This window comes from Colobus angolensis, unplaced genomic scaffold, assembly GCF_000951035.1.
Source record: "Colobus angolensis palliatus isolate OR3802 unplaced genomic scaffold, Cang.pa_1.0 Scaffold185, whole genome shotgun sequence".
NCBI lineage: Eukaryota > Metazoa > Chordata > Mammalia > Primates > Cercopithecidae > Colobus > Colobus angolensis.
Window position 1 is genome coordinate 3,491,612 of NW_012114988.1, and position 13,584 is coordinate 3,505,195.

A 13,584-nucleotide genomic window follows, 5' to 3' on the forward strand; every position below is an offset into this window, starting at 1 on the left:
GAAGACTACATAGACCCCCAGAAGTAGAAACATACCTACATGCACATATTTTCATTAAAATTTTTTTTTGTATTTATTTATTTATATTTGAGACGGAGTCTCGCTCTGTTGCCTAGGCAGGAGTGCAGTGGTGCAATATTGGCCATTTTGCGTAGAGACGGGGCTTTGCCATGTTGGCCAGGCTGGTCTCGAACTCCTGACCTCAAGTGATCCACTCGCCTCACTACTGTGCCTAATCAATGCCGTATCATTTGTTGAACATCCCTCCTCCCTGCAGGAGGAGTACTGAAGACAGAACTAGGTCTGTCTTGTCCACTGTGCTGACATTTTTTGTTTGTTTTTTGTATTTAAGATGGAGTCTTGCTCTGTCGCCCAGGCTGGAGTGCAGTAGTGCAATCTCAGCTCACTGTAACTTCCACCTCCTGGATTCAAGTGATTCAGGTGCCTCAGCCACCTGAGTTGCTGGGACTACAGGTGCGTGCCACCATGCCTGGCTAATTTTTTTGTATTTTTAGTAGAGACGGGGTTGAGAACCATGTTGGCCGGGCGGTTCTCAAACTCCTGACCTCAGGTGATCTAGCCGCCTCGGCCTCCCAAAGTGCTGGGATTACAGGCGTGAGCCACCGCACCCGGCTTTGTTTTGTTTTTGAGACAAGAGACAAAACTCCGTGGCCCAGGCTGGAGTGCAGTGGTGTGATCACGGCTAACTACAGCCTCCGCCTCCTGGGTTCAAATGATTCTCATGCCTCAGCCTCCCAAGCAGCTGGGATTACAGGTGTGCACCACCATGCCTGGCTAATTTTTGTATTTTTAGTAGAAATGGGGTTTTGCTATGATGGCCAGGCTGGTCTCGAACTCCTGGGCTCAAGCAATCCACCTGTCTTGGACTCCCACAGTGCTGGGATTATAGGCATGAGCCACTGCACCCAGCCTACTGTGCTATTTGGATTAGCACAGTCCTGGCACATAACAGGCAATCAATAAATACTTGCTACATGAAAGAATTAGAATTCCAGAGTGATGAAAGAAAACAAAACAAAACAAAACCAGAAGAACCCCAGAGTAAGTTAGCTGAGAAGTTCATCAAAGAAAAGAGGATATCCTGAGTAGCCTCATCCCCACCATCCAAAAATGTGCCCACCTGAAGTTAACTTGTCCCATTCAGCAGAGTGGGCAGCTCTCAGGGGCTCACGGTGGTTCCACCAAACTGCTGTCCAGTGAAACCAGTATTCAATGCCTCTGAGCTTCCTCTGCACTTCCCCACTGGGGCATCCTAAACTGAAGATGCAGATTTAAATTTCACAGTTAGGCCGGGCACGGTGGCTCACGCCTGTAACCCCAGCATTTTGGGAGGCCGAAGCGGGCGGATCATGAGGTCAGGAGTTTGAGACCAGCCTGGCCAATATGGTGAAATCCCATCTCTACTAAAAATACAAAAATTAGCCAGGCGTGGTGGCGCGCCTGTAATTCCGGCTACTCGGGAGGCTGAGGCACAGAATTATTTGAACCTGGGAGGTGGAGGTTGCAGTGAGCCGAGATGGCGCCACTGCATTCCAGCCTGGGTGACAAAGCAAGATTCTTTCTCAAAAAAAAAAAAGAAAAAGAAAAAGAAGATGCCCCCCACGCATGTGAAGTGCTGACTAGTGTTCCTAAGTGCAAGAAGCCTGTGATGTTCCTTATGGAGAAAATATGTGTGTTAGAAAAGCTTCATCCAGGCCAGGCATGGTGGCTCACGCCTGTAAGCCCAACACTTTGGGAGGTCGAGGCAGGAGGATTACTTAAGCCCATGTTTATATTTATTTATTTATTTACTTACTTACTTTTGAGATGGAGTCTCACTCTGTTGCGAGAAAAAAAATTTTATCCAGGCATGAGTTATAGTGCTGTAGGGAAGTTCAATGTTAATGAAGCAATGATATACACTAAATAAGATATTTTTAAACAGTAACATACATAAAACAAGGCTGTGTATTGATAGATAAAAATGTGACCAGAGGCTCAAAGAACCTAGCCCTGTGTTTCTCCTAGGGAAACAAGTATAGTATTTCATAATTCAGTGTTCGAGATGACTTTATAAAACATGATGATTTGGGCCAGGCGCGGTGGCTCATGCCTGTAATCCCAGCACTTTGGGAGGCCAAGGCAGGTGGATCACAAGGTCAGGAGATCGAGACCATCCTGGCTGACACAGTGAAACCCCGTTTCTACTAAAAAATACAAAAAAAATTAGGTGGGCATGGTGGCGGGTGCCTGTAGTCCCAGCTCCTCAGGAGGTTGAGGCAGGAGAATGGCGTGAATCCAGGAGGCGGAGCTTGCAGTGAGCCGAGATCGCGCCACTGCACTCTAGCCTGGGTGACAGAGCAAGACTCTGTACACATATACAGATACACACATAACCCATTTAATCCTTACAATACTCCCGTGAAAGAGAAATATTTAAGCTCATTTAACAGACGGAAAAATCAGCTCAGAGAGGTTAAGTGTCTTTCCCAAAGTCACACAGCCAATGAGTGTGCTTCAACTCAGTTCTGTTCAACCTAACTTCTCCCTCTTGCCCCTCTCCAAGCTGAAGAAAGAGGTGGGATAAATTCAAAGAACAAGATGTAAAGTAGCAAAGTGGAGAATTTTGTTCTGAGAAGCTAAGCATTCAGCCCTACTGAGCACAGGGACCTAGAGCCCCGTCTCCCATTCTCTCTAGCCCCACCCTCTGGAGTGGGGCCTTAGCAAAAGTGAGCAAAGCTGCCTGGGCCCTGGCAGGGCTGGTTCCGCTGCGGGTGGACAGTTATATATAACCGAGAATTGATGGCTGCTGTCTCCTCTTTCTCCTTGAGCCTCGCAGAAGTCCTGCAATCCTTCATCTTTACACAAAGCCAGCAGCTGGCAGCCCACCCCCAGCCTCAGGAGCTGGCTAGCAAGTCCCTTTACAAGCAGGTCCTGACAGAAAGAACAAAAAGATATTCACCACCGGAGAATATGCAAACAGCAGACAGCAAATGCAGAAAGAATTCATGATGTTTAGTCTGGAAAAGAAGACGCGGGGGAAACGTTGAGATAGAAGCAAAATCAGAAGAGCTGTGGGAAGCCCAGAGTCAGCAAGTAGAAGATGATGGCTCTAAATGATTCTAAGTATTCCTACTCACTGGGATTTCACCCTCCCAAAGGGAACCAGCTGCTCTGCCCTCTGGATTTCTGGGTGGGGTTGGCCATTGATGATTGGTGATGTGGCAGGGTTTCTGCCTGAGCACCACCTGCAACATTTATTATTATTATTATTATTATTATTTGAGATGGAGTCTCGCTCTGTCACCCAGGCTGGAGTGCAGTGGCATGATCTCGACTCACTGGAACCTCTGCCTCCTGGGTTCAAACAATTCCCTGCCTTAGCCTCCCCAGTAGCTGGGATTACAGGAGCGCACCCGGCTTAATTTTTATATTTTTGGTAGAGACAGGGTTTCACCATGTTGCCCAGGCTGGTCTCGAACTTCTGTCCTCAAGTGATCCATCCACCTCGGCCTCCCACCTGCAACATTTTGCAAGGCAGCCCATTCCAACTGGGCCCAACCTAATTGTTATAAATCACTATGGAGATGGGGCTGGGTGCAGGCCCTGGGGATTCATATTGCTCAGATCTCTTTAATTTTATGTATTTATGTATTTATTTATTTTTATTTTTTGAGACACAGTCTTGCTCTGTCGCCCAGGCTGGAATGCAGTGGCACGATCTCGGCTCACTGCAACCTCTGCCTCCCGGGTTCAAGTGATTCTCCGGCCTCAGCCTCATGAGTAGCTGGTGTTACAGGCGTGCGCCACCACGCCTGGCTAATTTTTTAATTTTTAGTAGAGACGGGTTCACCATGTTGGCCAGGCTGGTCTCGAACTCCTGACCTCAAGTGATCTGCCTGCCTCGGCCTCCCAAAGTGCTGGGATTATAGGTGTGAGCCACCGCGCCTGGCCTGCACAGATCTCTTTAAACCCTGGTATTCTCCAAGTCATGTGGCTACAGACGTACGTGTTAGGCTGATGTCAGCCATGAAGAAGATGAAAATAATCATAATAATAATTACCTGGTGAGCTCCTGCTGCCACAAGCCAGGTACCTTTCACACAGCTTCCAAACCTCCATCCGAGACAAGCCCTTCTATCCCTGTTTTTCCCTTGGGGAACACTTGTGCTCACAGGGGAAGCCGGGTGCCCAGTGAGACACATCCTTTCGGAGGCCACTATACCATGCTATCCCACCATCAACACCTAGAACCACCCAGAAGCCAAGAGTTCTGGAGAGAGTGGGCAGGAAGATAGAATTCCTAGGCAGTCCTTTGTTAGAAACAGCTCCTCTGACAGCTGAGTGTGGTGGCTCACGCCTGTAATCCCAGCACTTTGGGAGGCCAAGGAGGGCGGGTCAGTTCAGGTCAGAAGTTCGAAACCAGCCTAGCCAACATGGTGAAACTCCAACTCTAATAAAAACACAAAAATTAGCCAGGCGTGCCACGCCTGGAATCCCAGCTACTCAGGAGACTGAGGCAGGAGAATAACTTGAACCCAGGAAGCAGAGGTTGCAGTGAGCCGAGATTTTACCACTGTACTTCAGCCTGGGCCACGGAGCGAGACTCTGTCTCAAAAAACAACAACAGCAGCAACAACAACAACAACAACAATAACAATAGCTCCTCCAGCTCCTGGAAATGAAAGGGGACCATGGCTTTCTACCAGTGATCCAACTGAATCTATTTTTAGCAGAACATCACTAAAAAAAATCGTGAATAGAACTTGATGAAGAACCTTTGATGCAAATTGGAGATGGGGGACCCAATAGAATGGGGAGCCTCCTGGCACGTCCCTTATCTCCCCGTAAGGCATGATGGTGATGTTGAAGAAAGCAATCCTATCAGCCACAATGAGACAACAGGCACCTGGTCCTGGGTGGGGGTGCTCATTTGTCTGGCAGTCTGGCCATCATCACCCTCCCTAGCTCAAGCTCTCCCTTGCTGGAACCAGGAGAAGTAGAGCAGCATCTTACCTGGTCTTCCAGCCTCCTCTATTCTCCTGTGTCTGATGAATCCGTCATCAAATCACTCTGTCAAACACAGCAGTGGAACCTTCCCAGACTCTTCCTGCAAAGGGTCAGAGAGTCAATATTTTAGGCTTTGTCAACCATCTACTATCTCTGTTGATAATTTCTTGTTTTGTTTTTACAACTACTTATTTTTTTAAAAATCCCTTTATCGTTGTATGACGGACATGTAAAAAGCTGTACACACAACTTTGTGAGTTTGGGAATGAGTGCGAACCCGTGAAACCATCACCACCATCAAGGTCAGTGACATTTCTGTCACCTCTCTAAGTTTCCTCCCAGTCCCTTTATCATTACTATTTGATAAATATATGAGTAACATATATTATTTGATGTACAGGTTGTACAGGTTGTATGTGTGTGTGTATGTTAAAAACATCACAGCACTTACCCTCTTAGCATTTTTTTATTTATTTTTTGAGACAGGGTCTGGCTCTGTAGCCCAGGCTGGAGTGCTGGGGGGCTGTCTCAGCTCACTGCAATCTCTGCCTTCCAGAGATTCCAGGCTGAAGCCAACCTCCCACCTTAGCCTCCTGGGACCACAGGCGTGCAATACCATGCCTGGCCAGTTATTTTTATTTTTTATTTTTTTGAGACAGAGTCTTGTTCTGTCACCCGGGCTGGAGTACAGCGGTGCGGTCACCGCTCACTACAACGTCCACCTCCTGGGTTCAAGTGATTCTCGGGCCTCAGCCTCCTGAGTAGCTGGGACTACAGGTGTGCACCACCACGGCCAGCTAATTTTGTGTTTTTAGTAGAGATGGGGTTTCACCCTGTTGGCCAGGCTGGTCTCAAACTCCTGGCCTCAAGCCATCCTACCTCCTCGGCCTCCCAAAGTGCTGGGATTACAGGCGTGAGCCACCACGCCCAGCTCAGCTAATTTTTGCATGTTTGGTGGAGACGGGTCTCGCCATGTCTCAGGCTGGCCTCAAACTCTTGAACTCAAACAGTCTGCCTGCCTTAGCCTCCCAAAGTGCTGGGATTACAGTTGTGAGTCACCTCACCCGGCCTTCTTTAGCACATTTTAAGGACACAGTACAGTGGTGGTGTTAGCTACAGGCACTACGCAGTGTAGTGAATCTCCAGAACTGACTCGTCTTGCATAATTGAAACTTCATCCCCTTTGACCATCACCTCCTCATCTCCCCTCCTCCCTGGTCCATGGCAACCACCATTTGACTCTCTGCTTCTATGAGTTTGACTATTTTAGATTCTACATATAAATGAGATCATATAGTATTTGTCTTTCTGTGTCTGGCTTTAGTTCACAGGTCTTATTCCCACAGGCTACAGGTTAGATTTGGCCCATGGGCTGTAATTGGCTGACCCCAGGCCGAGAGAATAAACTGCAGTTTGAACCTGGCATTCAAGGCCTCCCATGATCTGCCCTGAAGCCCCTTTTTGAGTTTTATCACAAGTTACTGTCCTTTCCCATGCTACATCCTGCCAAACCTGAGAGCTCACACAACCGTAACCACCCAAGGGTCCCTACTTCTGTAGGGCTCCCTGTACTCTTCCTTCTTCCTGGAATGCCATCTGCCAACCTCTTCCACCCATTGAAATCCTAGTCTCAAGTGCCGCCTCTTCTATGAAGCCTCCTGGATTCTCCTCTGCAGGGCTTGCTGCATGCAGCTGGAAATGCCACCCCCAAGAGTTGTGCAGTGCACAAACTGTACAACCAAATGCAGTGGCCTTCTATACCCCTAGGTACAAGTAAACTCTTTCTCTGAAACCAAACCAATAGTCCCATTGTTTTTTGTTTTTGGATAAACATAGAAATTGACCCTTCTGGTCTTATAGCTTGAAACTCACATTTGGTTTATCTGAGTTCTTTCCTCCAGTCTTAAAAAAAAAAAAAAAAAAAAAAAAAAAAAGGATAAAAGAACTGAAACTCACCAGATCACTAAATCTAGACAATGAGACCCTGGACCCCTCACTCATCATGATTGCTTCCTCGCCCCTCCCTAGTTCCTGTTTTCTTACACATTGCTACATTTCTTCCTTGCTATATAAACCCTTTGTTTTAGTCAGAGAGATGGATTTGAGACCCAGTTCCCATTTCCTCAGCTTCAGCACCTAATTAAAGCCTTCTTCCTTGGCAAAAATTGACTCAGCGATTGACTTTCTGTGCAGCGAGCAGTAGAACCTAGGCTGAACTCCTGATGTTTCACTAATACCTCCGAACTTCAAAAATAATGTTTATTTTCTGAAGCATTATTCCTATCTCGATTCATCATTGTCCCACATGGGTGTTCACCTCTCTACCTCCTGTTACTACACTGCTGCTTTACTGAGGCTACCTCCTCTAAGTACCTTGCATTTCTTCCCTTCACTTTTCTTTTTTTTTTGAGGCAGTGTCTTGCTCTGTCACCCAGGCTGGAGTGCGGTGGGATGATCTCAGCTCACTACAACCTCCGCCTCCCAGGTTTAAGCAATTCTGCTGCCTCAGCCTCTCAAGTAGCTGGGATTACAGGCATGTGCCACCACACCCAGCTGATTTGGCCAGGCTGGTCTCAAACCCCTGACCTCAGGTGATCCACCCACCTTGGCCTCCCAGGGTACAGGGATTACACATGTGAGCCACCATGCCCAGCCCTTCTCTTTTTTTTTTTTTGAGACAAAGTCTCGTTCTGTTGCCAAGGCTGGAGTACAGTGGTGCGATGTCAGCTCACTGCAACCTCTGCCTCCTGGGTTCAAGTGATTCTCCTCCCTCTGCCTCCCGAGTAGCTGGGATTACAGGTGCGCACCACCATGCCTGGCTAATTTTTTGTATTTTTAGTAGATATGGGGTTTCACCATACTGGCCAGGCTGGTCTCGAACTCCTGACTTCATGACCCGCCCACCTTGGCCTCCCAAAGTGCTGGGATTACAGGCCTGAGCCACCGCGCCCGGCCCCTTCCCTCCACTTTCTGTGTTGCAGATTGAAGTTTCCAAAAATGGCTGCAGTAGTAGTTCCCACCCCTACATGCCCTTCTGCAACATGACTCTGCCATGCCCCCATCAAGAGGCAGGTGGGCTGTGGGTGTGGGGCGGCCCTGGGACGGCTTTAATAGTATACCGAGAAGTGAGGCTGGGTCAGCTTTGGGGGAGGAGCCTACCTGGCCTGGCAGGCTCTGCTTCTTGCCCCTTCAAATCTGGCATCATGTAAGAAGCCCAGCTATCCTGAGAGCACCAGGCTGTGAGAAGCCCAGCCACCGGGGGTGGGGCAGACTCTGGTAGGTACAAGACACATGGAAAGAGACAGGAAGAAACCTGGAGCACCAAGAAGCCAGACTCGTGAGCAAAGGAGCTCCTGGACACTCCAGCACTGTATACACCTCACGGAGAAGATCAGGCCCCAGTGGAGCTGTGCCGACCTCCCCACACGAGGCCCCAGACATTAAGGAGCACAGATGCTGTTCCCATGGGGCCACGCGAATTCCTGAAACGTGAGCGTGGACAGTCAGCACGGATGAATATGATGGGTGAGCCCCTGCCTTCCTAGAGCTGGCCATCTGGAAGAAACAAGAGTGTGCGTCGTGGCAAACTGAGACACCTTTGTTCCGTGGAGGAAATCAACAGGGTGAGTGGTGGGAACAGTGGAGGTGGTCACGGAGGGCTTCCCTGAAGAGGTAGCACCGAAGCTGAGACCTGGAGGATCAGAAGGAACCAATGTAGTACAAGGAAATGTGAGGGAGGGTGCAGGGAGAGTACACCAGAGAGGAGAGGTCCCCTAGCTGTCAGCTCCCCAGAGCCAAGGTTGATGCAGACAATTACAGCTCCTTGTCCCAACTCCCACTCCAACCTCCAGCAGTGGGAGATTTTATCCAGAGATAGGCAGGCCACCTCTGTCTTGCCTGGAGGTGAGTTAATGTCCCTTGCAATGTGCTATCGTGGAAGGTGACAGCTCTTTGATTTATCTTTCTCTGACACTCCTCCCAATCTGTGACCAGGCAGCACCTTAAATAGATCTGAAGTGCATTTGGATAAACCAGCCTGCATACATATTTATTCAGAAAGCAGAAACCAGTAAGGATCTATTTGTTAGCATAAAGAATTGCTGAGAAACTGAGTTTGTTCAAATCCATGTACAAAGCAATGAAAAGCGGGGGGGAAAAGATGACGGCTTAATTAACTTACTTATCACACTGACCAGATCTTCTTCAGTAGAGCGCCAGTAAATGACAACATGGAAAATCAATTTTGAGCCCCTGCAAAAACAAAACAAAACAAATTCCACCATTACCTACTCTTTTATAATGTTCTCTGATGACACCACAATATAGGCTGAATTAGGCAAAAGGGAGTTTAAAAAAAACCAAAAAGCCTGGTTGTACGGAGCACTAGATTAGAGTTCTGAAGAGCCAACAATTCTCATCTTTTTCTCTGACCTTGGAAATGGCATTTGACTTTTCAAAGTTAATGGTTCGCCCTTTAACTTCTGTTACTGGTGGAAGGTGTCCAGGTTCTTGGTGTTTTGAACAAAGAATTGGTCAGAACGCATAAACAAAGCAAGGAACGAATGAAACAACGAAAGCAGAGATTTATTGAAAACGAAAGCACACTTCACAGGATATGAAACAAGCCTAAGCAAACGGCTAAAAAGACTGGTTATAGAGTTTTCTGGGGTTTAAATACCCTCTAGAACTTTCCCATTGGTTATGTGCTATACACCCTATGTAAATAAAGTAATGGCCCACTATCAGTCTGATTGGTTGCGGGAAGGGACCAATCAGAAGCTGAAGTGAAGTAACAAAATTATACCTTATGCAAATGAAGATTTGGCGATTTGGCCCACCACCCGCCTGATTGGTTACGGGAGGGAACCCATCAGAGGTACTTTCCATTTTTCTTCAGCCACATGGAAGAAGACAGTGAGGCTGGCAAAGGGAGTAGCCTCTGGTCCTTTTGTTACTTGGGTGTGGAAAGTTGGGATTTTCGTTTTGATTTAGTTCTAGGCAGTCATCATGAATCGGCCTTAGGTTCCCTGCCTCCAGACCATATTCTCCTGCCTCACTTCCCTGAACAAACCTAGTGGATAAGGGCCGGCGCGCGGTGGCTCAAGCCTGTAATTCTAACCCTTTGGGAGGCTTAGGCAGGAGAATCGCTTGAACCCAGGGGTTGCAGAGGTAGCAGTGAGCCGAGATGGTGCCACTGCACTCCAGCCTGGGCAACAAAGCAAAACTCCATCTCCAAAACAAACAAACAAAAAACTCTTTACACCTTCTCCTCCCTTCTTTGACTCTAAGTATCTCGAATTTACTTCTTTGTCCTGAACAGAGTCACAATAAAATCAAGGATTCAAACTAGAAGAGGTGGATATGGTAGGTTATGTTCCATGCTTACCAAGGATTAAAAGTAATGCACATCTCCCTTCTGAAGGAAGGAGCAAAGGGAGAAAAGCAGTAAATCTTCAAAACATGTTCTTCTGTTATCATTTCTTTTTCCTGATGAATCAGGGGTCATACAAGGCTGAAAACTTTTCGGAGAAATACTGTGAGTAGGAGCCACTCATTAAAGTCAACTGGAGTAGCTGTGCTAACTTTCTCCCTCCAGGGACAAAAGAGGGATTTGAATGTTCCAGGAGGTTGAAGCCTCTGTCCGTAGCCACATCAAAGTAGGTCACGTATCTGCTCTAACAGATTCCACTGTCAAATAGGAAGCTGGCACCAGGCCCAGCTAATGATGGAAAGTTAATAGAATATTTCTCATGCAGGAGCCGCTGGATTGCATGAAGATGTTGAGGACATGGAGTCAGACCACACGATGTTAAGTGGAGGAAAAAGATACTATGTTTTGACAATGAGTTAACTTTCAGACAGCCTCCTGTGCCTTTTCATGAATACGTAAATGTTTAAAGAGAGATTCACTGAGAAGTCCTTACCTCCTCCACATTGCTAATTTTTTTTTTTTTTTTAAGGTGGAGTTTTGCTCTTGTCGCCCAGGCTGGAGTGCAATGGCTCGATCTCAGCTCACTGCAACCTCCACCTCCCAGGTTCAAGCCATTCTCCTGCCTCAGCCTCCCGAGTAGCTGGGATCACGGGCGTGTGCCACCATGCCCAGCTAATTTTTTTTTTTTTTTTTATGGAGTCTTGCTCTGTCACTCAAGCTGGAGTGCAGTGGCACGATCTTGGCTCACTGCAACCTCGGCCTCCTGAGTTCAAGCAATTCTCTGCCTCAGCCTCCTGAGTAGCTGGGATTACAGGCGCCGGCCCCCGTGCCTGGCTAACTTTTTTTGTATTTTTAGTAGAGACAGGGTTTCACCATCTTGGCCCGGCTGGTCTTGAACTCCTGACCTCGTGATCCACCTGCCTCGGCCTCCCAAAGTGCTGGGATTACAGGTGTGAGCCACCGTGCCCTGCCTGATTTTGTATTTTTAGTAGAAATGGGATTTCACTACGTTGGCCAGCCTAGTCTCAAACTCCTGACCTCGGGTGATCCACCTACCTTGGCCTCCCAAAGTGCAGGGATTACAGGTGTGAGCCACCAACACCACCATGCCCGGCCTCATTTTTTTTTTTTTTTAAAGTATCTTCTTGAAACCAGTTTCCCTTTGCATGTCTCAGCTTTCTCCAGTGGGTTGGGTGCCCAGGCCCTAAACCCTGGAGTGACATTGACTATTGATACTACTGTTATAGTCCTTTGTCCTGAGAACCCGGTGTCTGCTCTCTGGTCACAGAGCAGTGCCCACAGAGCCTTTCCCTCGGCCAGACACAGGTTTCCTTAGGTTCAGTGAACTTTACTGTCCCATCCAGATCTGCAGGACTAGGCACACCTCACTGCTGTGGGTGTGGATTGCTAATGGCTCAGTGCCCCCTCCCACTTCTAGAAAATCATCCTTGGCAGAAGTGAAATCACCTTACCAGGAAGGTTATGCAGCCTCACCCCCAGGCATCCCACCACTGTAACTCACTGACAAGGGCAGCCCCCTGGCCTGCAGGTGGGACCAACTCTGCTAAGATTCATGCTCCAGAGCTCCTGAGGGGTGAGGCTGAAGCTAGCACCAGCTCCTAGGGGGTGAGGCTGAAGCTAGCGCCAGCTCCTGGGGGGTGAGGCTGAAGCTAGCTCCAGCTGCGAACCTGCCATTGCATGGCTCCTTCCTCTGCCCTGTCCTGCACCACTACTGTCCCCAGCTCTGTTCTCCTAAGACCTCCCCCACCAGTAAATCCTGTGTACCTAATCTCTGTGCCAAGCCTAAGACATCCATATGTGCAGGTGCCTACAAGGGACAGTCACACTGCATAGCGATAACTTGTCCTCGTTATCGTCCCACCCTTCACATAATTTGAAAACCAGAAAGGCTTTTGCAATTGAGAACACATAGCCTGATAGCAAACACCTAGGGCCATTTTCTCCTCACTGGGGGAATTGTAGAGACTGGGCTGTGATGCTTTTCACTGGAGGAACAAGTGAAATTTCTCTCAAGTTGGATCAAGAGGCGTTTTGTAAACTCTTGTACCGATAATGGCCACACAGAAATATGAAACTGAGTGGGACAAGACTGGACACTCCCAAGGGACAAAGGCAAGTTTGTCCAGTGGTCTGGGGAGGTGAACAAAGGGCTTCCCTGATACTGCTTGCTTCATTTTTGGAAGTAGATTCCTCAGTGGTCTGAGGCCCTCATAATGTACCCAGTGCCCTGATATCTTTTTGGAAATCTCCATAGTGTCACTGCTTATATTCATATGTTCCTTATGTTATAAAGTAAAAATTCTGGCTTATGTTAGCATTAGTGGAATCTTTTAACATTAAGAGTTTTTTTGGCTGATGTTAAATAATACAAGGTCAAAGAAGTTTTATTAATAAAGAGCATTTTCCAGAAACCTATGGCAAATGGCACACTTTATAGTGGAAACATCGGAAGGTCTCCAGTGGCCGGGCGCGGTGGCTCCCATCTGTCATCCCAGCACTTTGGGAGGCTGAGGCTGGCGGATCACCTGAGGTCAGGAGTTCGAGACCAGCCTGACCAACATGGAGAAACCCTGTCTCTACCAAAACTACAAAAAATTTAGCCGGATGTGGTGGCGCATGCCCGTAATCCCAGCTACTGGGGACGCTGAGGTAGGAGAATCGCTTGAACCCGGAAGGTGGAGGTTGCAGTGAGCAGAGATTGCACCATTGCACTCCAGACTGGGCAACAAGAGTGAAAGCGAAACTGTCTCAAAACAAACAAAGAAAAAAAACAAAGAAGACGCTCTCCAGGCTGGGTGTGCTATAATATATCTGTTAACTTTGCTGTTATTCAACATTGCACTAAAGATCTTAACCAAAGGATTTGAAATGGAATGAAGAAATAATGTGGATAATATGATTGTCTACCTGGAAAATTCAAACTAATATGTCAGTTCAGCAATTCGGGCAGGTGCAAAATCAACGTACAGATATCGGGAGCTCTCAGAATCCAATTCTTGCCCAAATACCTAACAACAAATTTATGAATGCTGGATGAACTATAATACAAACTATTTTTTATTTATTTATTTTTTTTTTTGAGATGGAGACTCACTCTGTCATCCAGGCTGGAGTGCAGTGGC